Source organism: Protopterus annectens, chromosome 1.part1 (genome assembly GCF_019279795.1).
Source record: "Protopterus annectens isolate FY-2018-M chromosome 1.part1, PAN1.0, whole genome shotgun sequence".
NCBI classification, from domain to species: domain Eukaryota; kingdom Metazoa; phylum Chordata; order Ceratodontiformes; family Protopteridae; genus Protopterus; species Protopterus annectens.
In genome coordinates this window covers 1009425259-1009435258 of record NC_056726.1, presented here as the reverse complement: position 1 = coordinate 1009435258, position 10000 = coordinate 1009425259, and positions in this window count along the sequence as shown.

Genomic DNA, 10000 nt, shown 5'->3' with positions numbered 1-10000 from the left:
ACCTCTGTGGCTCTGCTCGACAGTGGCACAGGAAAATCATTTTCTTGGGTAGCAAAAGCCAGGGTACCTTTTTGACTGGGCTTGTATAGGCCCCAGGGCCGATAGCCTAGTACCTACCTATGAACCTATGAACCTATATGTGGCACCTGACTGTGTTGTAGCAAGGCAGAACAGTGCAGCTGTGCAGGAAGGAGAGGTAGAGATTGTGGACCTGATGTCTGAATGTACCCCATATATAGGTATGTATATGTGTACACACACACACATATATATATATATATATATATATATATATATATATGGTTCCCCTTCACAAGATCGAATGAATGGAAGCTCAAAACCCATAAGCTCGAGCCCAGAATCTCGAACTTCCATTCACTCGAAATTGTGAATGGGAAGTTTAGGGCTTAAAAAAACAAAAAAAGAGTTGACTTACCTTTTTGCAAGGGGCAAGGTCCCCCTGCATCCTCGCAGCTAAATCTAAATGCTCATTGACCGCATTATAGCGGAGGACAGGGAAATCTTCCGATTTATGCTTATGCATATAGGGCAAACCAGAAGATTTCCCTGTCCTCCACTGTAGTGTGATCTCGGAGTAGGAATATTTAAGTAGGGGGGGGTGTGGGGGCATAGGTGAAAGCCCCTGCAAAAACTTTAGAAAGGTGTCTTTTTTTTTTTTTTTAGTTCCCCTTCCCATTTTCAAGTTTCTGTAAATTCGAGATTCTGGCCTCAGGTTTATGAATTTTGAGTTTACAGAAATGTGATCATGTGAAGGGGAACTACATATATATACATATATATATATATAGATACATATATATAGATACATATATATATATATATATATAGATACATATATATAGATACATGTATGTCTATAGATATACAGATACCCATATGTAGACATATATATATATATATATATATATATATATATATATATATAAACACATATATACAACATAATATATAATTACACACACACACATATATATATATATATGTGTGTGTGTGTGTGTGTGTGTGTGTGTCTACATATATAAAAACACACATATTTATGTATATAAATACATGTCCCCTATATTACCACTACAGTGCTGCATGGTATGTGTGAGGGAACAGCACACATAGCAATGCACACAGATATATACAGCTGTAAGTGTGTGCAACATGGATGGGTATGTCACAAGTGAACCCCTTATTGGGACCATATTGCCCTTGTCTGTGAAATAGGGAATGGGAATATGGGGAAGGATGTCAGGTATATTTGTGGAGGTGGTTCGGATTGGTACAGCCTATAGTGGGGTATATGACACATGGTGGGTAAACACTCTGGATGATCTGTGTGGTCTGCGATGTGGAATCCCCATGGGCCCCCATATGGAAACAATGAGAACAAGGCTCCCACCCATTGCTACTCACAACAGAAGTCCATGGCCCTGAAGCTGCCTGGCCTGGAGGCTGAGCAGGTAGAGCATGTGTACCCTGTGAATGTGTACTGGGTGCCTCAAGGTGCTGTAGCACATCCCACAAGTGTCTATGGAGCCCCCTATGGAACAAACACTGGACCTGACCTTGGGTGACAGAATCATGTCTGTGTGTGCCTCCAGGAGGTGGGGGAGAACATCCCCTGAGGTGGTTCCACCTGAAGGTAATGCTGGACCAGTAGATGAGGAGGCCCCAGGGTGAGTCCCACATGTGATGTGGCTTGGTAACATGGCCAGATGAGGTTGGAGAGGTGGTTCTGCTGGCAGCTATTCCCTAAACATGCTATTGTGTCACTGTTATAGAACATGTGTGAGTAGTAATAGTCTACACAATCCCGGAATATGTTCAACAGCATGCATAGATATCCCCAATAACACAGAATGACAGATGTGCAGCAATCACATAGCAAGCATACCGCATGCATATATGAAACCATAGGGGCTCTGACAATGGCATGCAGATGAAATAGTCCATAACAGACCAGCAATGACAGTATCCACACAGGGAACATGCATACAAACACATAGCAAAAAGTGTGGTACAATACAATATATGTCCCACTGGTAGGTAAGCTGTAGCCATACCTAATGAGTTGTGTGAACAGTTTGTTGTCACTGATATGGTGGGAGGGTGACAGAGATGTGTATTAAAAACTATGGTGACCTTGCTGTATGAGTTGCTCAGACCTGTTTCCATCTTTATGTCTTTCAGGCAAGATGTCCCATGGCTGCCTACCTGTGTATTCAGCGGCAGAAAATGAGTTGTGTTAAACTACCTAATCCAGCACTATCTTGTCCTGTTCAGTAGGGCTGCCCATGAGCAGCGGGAGTGGACCACCCTGTGGAATGATCTAGTCCACAGGGTCAATGATGTTGGCCTGCATAACCGCAGTTATGAGCATGTCAGGCATAATTGTTCTGACCTGCTTCACAATGCCCATCAGAATGCTGCTGCAGTCCGGGGGGATCACCTCACAATGGGGGGGGGGTCATGCCATCCATCCCCCTGACACATATTGAGGAGCTCCTCACCAGCCTTGTGGTACCTGCCCGTCTGCAGACCCAACTGGCAGAGAGCATTGTAGAGGTAGGTGCTACTCACACACCGGCTGAGGATCTTGCAGGTAAGGCCACAGGGCACATCAGTAGACCACTGTTGCATATTCATCCGTATCTGTACAGGTAGATCATGCATATCTGACATGTTTTATATATATATATATATATATATATATATATATATATATATATATATATATATATATATATATATATATATATATATATATATATATATATATATATATATATAGTTTGTTGCTGCATAGTAGTAATTAACAGATGTGCATAAGTGGTAGTATTGTAGACTTGTACTGTTGATGTACTGTAATGCTGCACCTACCCTGTAGCAATGCCACAGCTGTGGCCACTGACATTGCATCTCTCATACTCTTATGTAGGTCCCTCTGGTATACCACCAAGACAGCAGCCTGTAGCTGGTGAGTATGGTTTATGTTGATGCTTGTCAATACACTGGGCATGTAATGGCTATGGTGTATTCCATGCATTAATCTAACACACCTACCCATAATGCATGCCATACATGTTCATGTATTGTTGCTGTTAAATTCACTGCATCACAGTGGTGACCATGATGGGGTATCAGAAGGGTATGTCAGACACTTGCAAGATAACTAACATCCTGTTATTGTGAAATGTGTCCACAGGTATGAACATAATGGTGGGACACATGGCCTACAGTAGGGACATGTGTGAAACATCACCCTTATACGGTGCAACAACAATGTATATAACAGTATTACAATGGCAACTGCTACAGATATACACTATGGCATAACATATTACTGTGATCCACATTATTAGCTGGGACTAGGCTGTAACACATGGTGTTCAGTGTATGGGACACTGCAAACTGACACACATGTGTAGGCCATACTAGTCAAGCATCTGCAAAAAGGCTGAAGGTGGGGAGGTTGTGTCAGCATGACACACCATTGCACTGCAGCAGGGATCCTAAGAATGCTAGGAATGGCTGTATCTGCACACAGTCAGGTTCAGGAACTGTGGCAAACATAACCCTATCCCCACAGCAATAGTGATGGCAGTGTGTGAACACCAAGGGATGTGCACATGAGAAGACCTTGCAGTCATGCAGAGTTGGGGGACATGTGTAGGGCAGACTGACCATGCAGTGGTAAATGCAGATGGCCCATGCTAGTATACCCCTGCCAGGAGTAGTGACTGCTGTAGTACACATAACAGTAGGTGCAACAAATCATCATGATAAGGGTGTGCACACATATGCACACACGGAGTGTATGCATCAAGGTCAGCAACCGCACACCTAACACATGTCTTAGACACTACATGTGAATGTACAGAACATATGTCACATACCAGGCTCATGTACTGTTAATATATGCAGTTATGTGGTCCCATGGCAGATCAAGGAGGAGTGCGTCATATCAGTAGGGGTGTGTGCACTCCCCATAGCCATGGTACGGTCTGATGGTTGTCAGTGTAATAGTACTGGATTGGTCATACATGCTCCGCTGATGTTGAGATCTGTAAACCAGACATCATGCATTCACAAATGACATCTGTCCACATATCATCTCAGGTATGTGTTTTTGAAAAACATAGGGGCCGTGAGCATTAGAGAAGACATAACTGACATAGTACTACACATTCAGCAATGGGTTGTACACCTGTGAGGTTTGGTGCACAGTACATGGCAGGGTGCAGAACAGGTGCACAGCAATACTGTGTACATGGGTGCACTGTTTTCCAGGGGAAGGGGCATCACCTACTAACACAGCCCATGCATCACACACATTTATTTATTTATTTTATTTATTTATTGCAGTTGGTTTACCAGGATAGTCCATTGGGTCAAATAACCCGTTTTCAATGGAGTCCTGGGGAGAAAAGCTCCAGAACTAAGTATGTTACAAAAAGTGATTCATACTAGTTATACAAAAACTATAACACATTATAAATTACATGTATACTGTTGCTAGCATGGATTGACTATAGCTGCACTGCATGCTGTTGAGTACCATATGTTATGCATCTTGACATATGAGTAATGGGAGGACTGTGTGTACTATCTTTGTGCAACCTCACCTGTATGTGTGTGTGTGTGTGTGTGTGTGTGTGTGTGTGTGTGGGGGGGGGGTATTTTGTCTGTAAGCGCAATCTGGTGGAGTGGATGGGGGGTTGATGCATGTAGGATGTGTGTGCATGTGTGTGTATGTTTGTGTGGGTGTCCATGTATGCGCATGTGTGATTGTGGGGTTGTTCATACGGCCGTACTTCCCTTTGGGATCATGCAGTCCATGAACATGGACTGACACATGAGACACCAAGAATACTTGTCTGATATGTAATCACAGGACAGCTGATGGTATAATAAGGTCTGTAGCATGGAACATGCATTGGGAGGGAAAGTAGACCCAGGTATACCCTTAATATTGCAATCAGCAGAAGGGTGAACGACAACCCACATATGCAGCACTACAGATGTATTGGGGAATTACTAGACATCATTATATTACAGTTGTCACATGCCAGGTTGCTTGAGCAGTGGATCTGGCATGTACTGAGCAATACTTACACATGACACTCCAGTGCGTGACATTATGGAGTGAACATAGTAGCCCCTCACATATAGGGGCCATGCTCACGATGTCCGGACATACACAGGGTGAACACTGGATGACAGCAGTGAGACCATGTAAAACCTACTCCACTCATGTCATGGAGGTAATGGAGTAACAGGTCTTGTGTTGTGATCACTCGTCTAGGCATTTAGAGGAATGATACGTTAATGAGTGGTATTAACGAGTCCAAAAAAACAGCAAAAGTGGCGACTTGAAGGTGAAAACTACGAAGTCCAACAAAATCCACAAAATGTAAAAGTTAAGCACACAATTTTATTCAAATCGCTTTTCGTCCAGCTAGTAGCCAAACTTCATCAGACAACAAGATAAAATAAACTACTACATCCAGCTCCATTTATACTTCATCTAAACCATTTGTTGTTCAAACTGATTAATTGGTAGGGAAACCACTTTAAAGAAACAGGTTCCTCAAAAGTGAAATAAAATACATTCCTCCAGTTTAAACACACATATAAATACATATTAAAAAATTAAAAATATATAATATGGTACCATGAATTCAGCCTGGGGATCACGTCAGTCACCCTGCTAGACAGGGGTCCAGGGAAGTAAATAATGTGGGAAGAAATAGCCAGGGAATTGTTATGGCTAGGCTTGTATAGGCCCTAGGGCCAATAGCCTAATACCAACATATGAACCTATGCACTGCTGTACAGGTCTTAAAGTGCATTTCTTGTTTTCCCCCACAGGTGACGAGGTGAGTCAGGGTCCCTCCTGCATGCACTCTGATGTTGGTGTCCATATGGACACCGCAGATGATGATAGTACTGTTGAGGCATAGGCGGGGTTGTCAGGGGCCAAAACTGCACCATTGTTTGACATCCCCCTCTTAGCCACCCCAACCCCACACACAGTTACAGTGCCTATACATACCCCATCACCAGTGGCCATAGCAGAGAGACATTTGGCAGTTGGTGGCAGTGCACAGGAGAGTGTGTTATCTATGCCTACTGTGTCTCGTCACAGCAGGCATAGCCAGATGTCCAGCAGGGCACCACATAGGCAGATGTACCGGGGTGCTCATGGTAGGGCCTCTAGTCATCATGCCCCTGACAGAAGTGCCACAACTGGTACCACCAGGCGTATGTTTCCGACTATCATGGGGGTGCAGGCACTTATGGAACTGTACACCAGACAGGGCTTGAGGCCGCAGAGGGCTGCTCTCACATCTGCAAGCGACAACTTCCATGAACGATCTGGTGCCCTCCATGATTATACAGAGGTCATGGATAGATGGTTGGGTGAGATGGTGGGCCTCATCGACCATAGTTTGTCCGTGCTTGAACATGTGATGGGAGTGCGGCAACAGCCACGTGGACGTAGGCCAGCAACACCAACAGCTGGCATTCAACGTGGATGTGCTAGGACACCAAGGTGCTCTGGGTCTACTTCACGTTGTCATAAGCTGACAATTTTGAGTCTGATATTGTTGGCATGACAATATCGAAAGTGAAGAACATCGTGCAAGTAAACAGAAATCTCTGTAATGGGAGATTTCCATTTACCTCAATGTAGTGAGTTGGTATATTTAAGTAGGGGGTATGTGGGGGATACAGGGGGGCTTGCCCCCCTGCCTACACCATTTAATTCTTTTTATTTTAAATTTTTTTTTTTTTACGTTATTCGATGTTTTACTTAATCGATCAATAAAGTTCGACCTTTATTGATTCGATTAAATAAACTTTCGATAACGTGATATAGACACAGTGCTCCCATAGTGGCAGTACCAGCTCCAGCACTGCAGGGGGGGTGCTGTCCACAACACACCACAGCACACCATGTGCACATGGCCCTGGCCATTCCCAAGAGGGTACCTGGTTCCAGTGGACATCTATCATCAGGGGAGAGTAACACATGGAGGCCTGTACCTGGATGTGCCCATGAAACCCCTGGCAGGCACAGTCCGCGTGTCTGTGGCTGAAGGTGATGAACTGCACACCCTGCCAGGTATGGTCTGAAGCTGTCCAAAAAACACCTGTGTAGGGCAGCCACATGCCAGAACTGTGTGCATGCATACCCACACTCTATATGAAAACACCTAGGGCAACCTCATACCTACACACACACACACACACACACACACACGCACCACATCACCACACCCATTTCAACTAATTACACCTTTCACCCACACACATGGTGTAAAATGTATGGCCCACCCTCGGTCTCTGGCAAACCAACAACACACCCTGTGAATATGATGATATCTGTGCCACATCCCTGTCATCCATAACATTGATGCAGGGACAGGCTAATATGGTTCTGATGCACATGGTGACTGTACTACAGTGTACCAATGTACTGCAGTGTAACATGTTGTCAGGAGTAATGTTTAATGCATACATGTCAGGTAGTGTAGCTGTCTACAAGAGAACAAAAACCAAGGATGCACCAACAGCTATGTAGAAATCCAAAAATTATCAGCAAACAAATCCAAAACGACAACAGCCAACGATATATTCCACTTTTTATTGACAGGAACAGAATAAAATAGTAAGCGCTTTCACATCCTATGATGCTTTTTCAGACTTCAATAACATTCAGTAAAAAGCCACTCTTTAAATACAGCTTCTTTGCCCACTTAACCCAGCATTATGTGCATAACAAAGTGCAGTTGAAATAATTTTATAAAAGTGTTGTTTCAGCATTATTCATAAAACACATATAAGCCACTCTTTAGATGCAGCTTCTTTGCACAACATAATCTCATGTCAAGCAGTTGACTAATCATATTTAAATATGATTAGTCAACTGCTTGACATGAGATTATGTTGTGCAAAGAATGCTGGGTTAAGTGATCAACTTTCAAAGTACTACTGAATTCTTTAGGCACAGGCACTTTAAACATGAATAGGTAATTGCTTGTTATGTGATTAAGCTGTGCAAAGAAGCTGTATTTAAAGAGTGGCTTTTTACTGAATGTTATTGAAGTCTGAAGAAGCATCATAGGATGTGAAAGCGCTTACTATTTTATTCTGTTCCTGTCAATAAAAAGTGGAATATATCGTTGGCTGTTGTCGTTTTGGATTTGATTTCTACATAGCTGTTGGTGCATCCTTGGTTTTTGTTCTCTTGTATACAGCTCTTTTTATCCAAGGCTGCTTCGCTCAGTGGTGAGTTTCTTTTACTGCTTGTAGTGTAGCTGTCTAGCAATGATGCATTACAGCTGTTAGTAACACTGGGTGATTGTGGTCTCCATAATGTTGTCCATTTGTGTCATAGGTGTACATGTTTCAGCAGGAGGATAGTTTGCAGTCATATTCCACAAGGGGTATGGCAGTGTGGTGACATCATGGCTGTGACATATCTGGGGTACAGTTGAACACTTGTCACAGGTTTGTATAACAGTTACTGCCTGTGCCACATGGACAGGTGACCTGCTGGAACATGTATAAATAGCAACCTGATGTAGACCCACCCACATACACGCACATTCTTACTTGGCAAAACTGGGACTAGACCCCTACCTAGGTATGTAGTGCTACTGAAGTGTGTGGCTTTTATTGCTCACACCACACAGCATGTAGGGTGAGCTATGTTCCAGGTTACATGTTACATGAACAACATCCCCAGACATGTACAGGATGTAATGGTTGTATATGGACAATACATAGTGTGACATACCATCATATACACATTAACAGACACATAACAGGCAGACACACATCCGAGAGACCTGGGCCTATTGGTGCTAACTAACTTGTCGGTTTGTCCAGTGTGTTAAGGTAGGCTGCACACAGCACATGCATAACTGGGCTGGATTGTGGTATCAGTTACCTGTATGGTTGAGGGTGACAGTGGTCACCATACAGTGGTACATAGGACATATACCAGGTGTACCATGGTGTAATGACAGTGTACACTGCACCCACATCCCACAGTGGATATTGTACTCACTGGAACTCATGATAACACTCTGACATGCCCACCATCACACATTGCCCACAACTGCGATACAACCTATTGTATATCCCAACAGTGGTACTACGGGGATATACATCTAATGCACATGCCTCAGGCATAGTAGGGTGCTGCACTGTGATGCCTCACCTATGGGTAGCAACAACAAAGTCCATACTACTGTGTGGCAATGCGTATTGTAACAGGAGTTTGTGGCCTCAGAATGATGTACCCTACAGATATACAGACATGCACACATACGCACACTTTGCCAGAACTCAATGGGTATCCCATGCCTATCAACCCATTTGTACAACACTGTTGTGCTGGTACTGCAAGGCTCATGTAGCTGTTAGGGAGAGGAGCGTAACAGGGTACATGTAATGTCTGATACAGCAGCAGCCCCATCTTACTATGGCGATGGGTGTTGCGGTGGTTGTGAAGGCCCTCATGGTTTTCCCAACTACAGGTGTACTAACACACAGACACTGCTATCCTCAGTAATGCACACATATACATGTGTCAGTACTGGAGTGCATCGCTGCAGGTGGTCATAGGTGTGTACCTGGCTATTGTCCATGGTGAGATGGGTTGTGTAGGGGATGTGTGTACAGTGGTATCATGCCACCTGCCATGTGCCAGCAGGAAATCTATCAACAGACACCACTGTGTTGACCCTCAGGGTGAGAGTGACATGCATCAGCCAATACTCTTGGTGCCTCCTGTGAATGGCCACTGAGGTGATCCAATTGACATATATGCAACATGTCATACAACACATGGTTAGTGTCTGTAATGGAGACCTGTACGCAATCATGTTCTGTTGACTGTGGTAGTGTACTGGAGGTACCCATGGCATGTGGTGCATACAGGGTGTTGTCTCCTATATGTGCCAGTTATATCACAGCT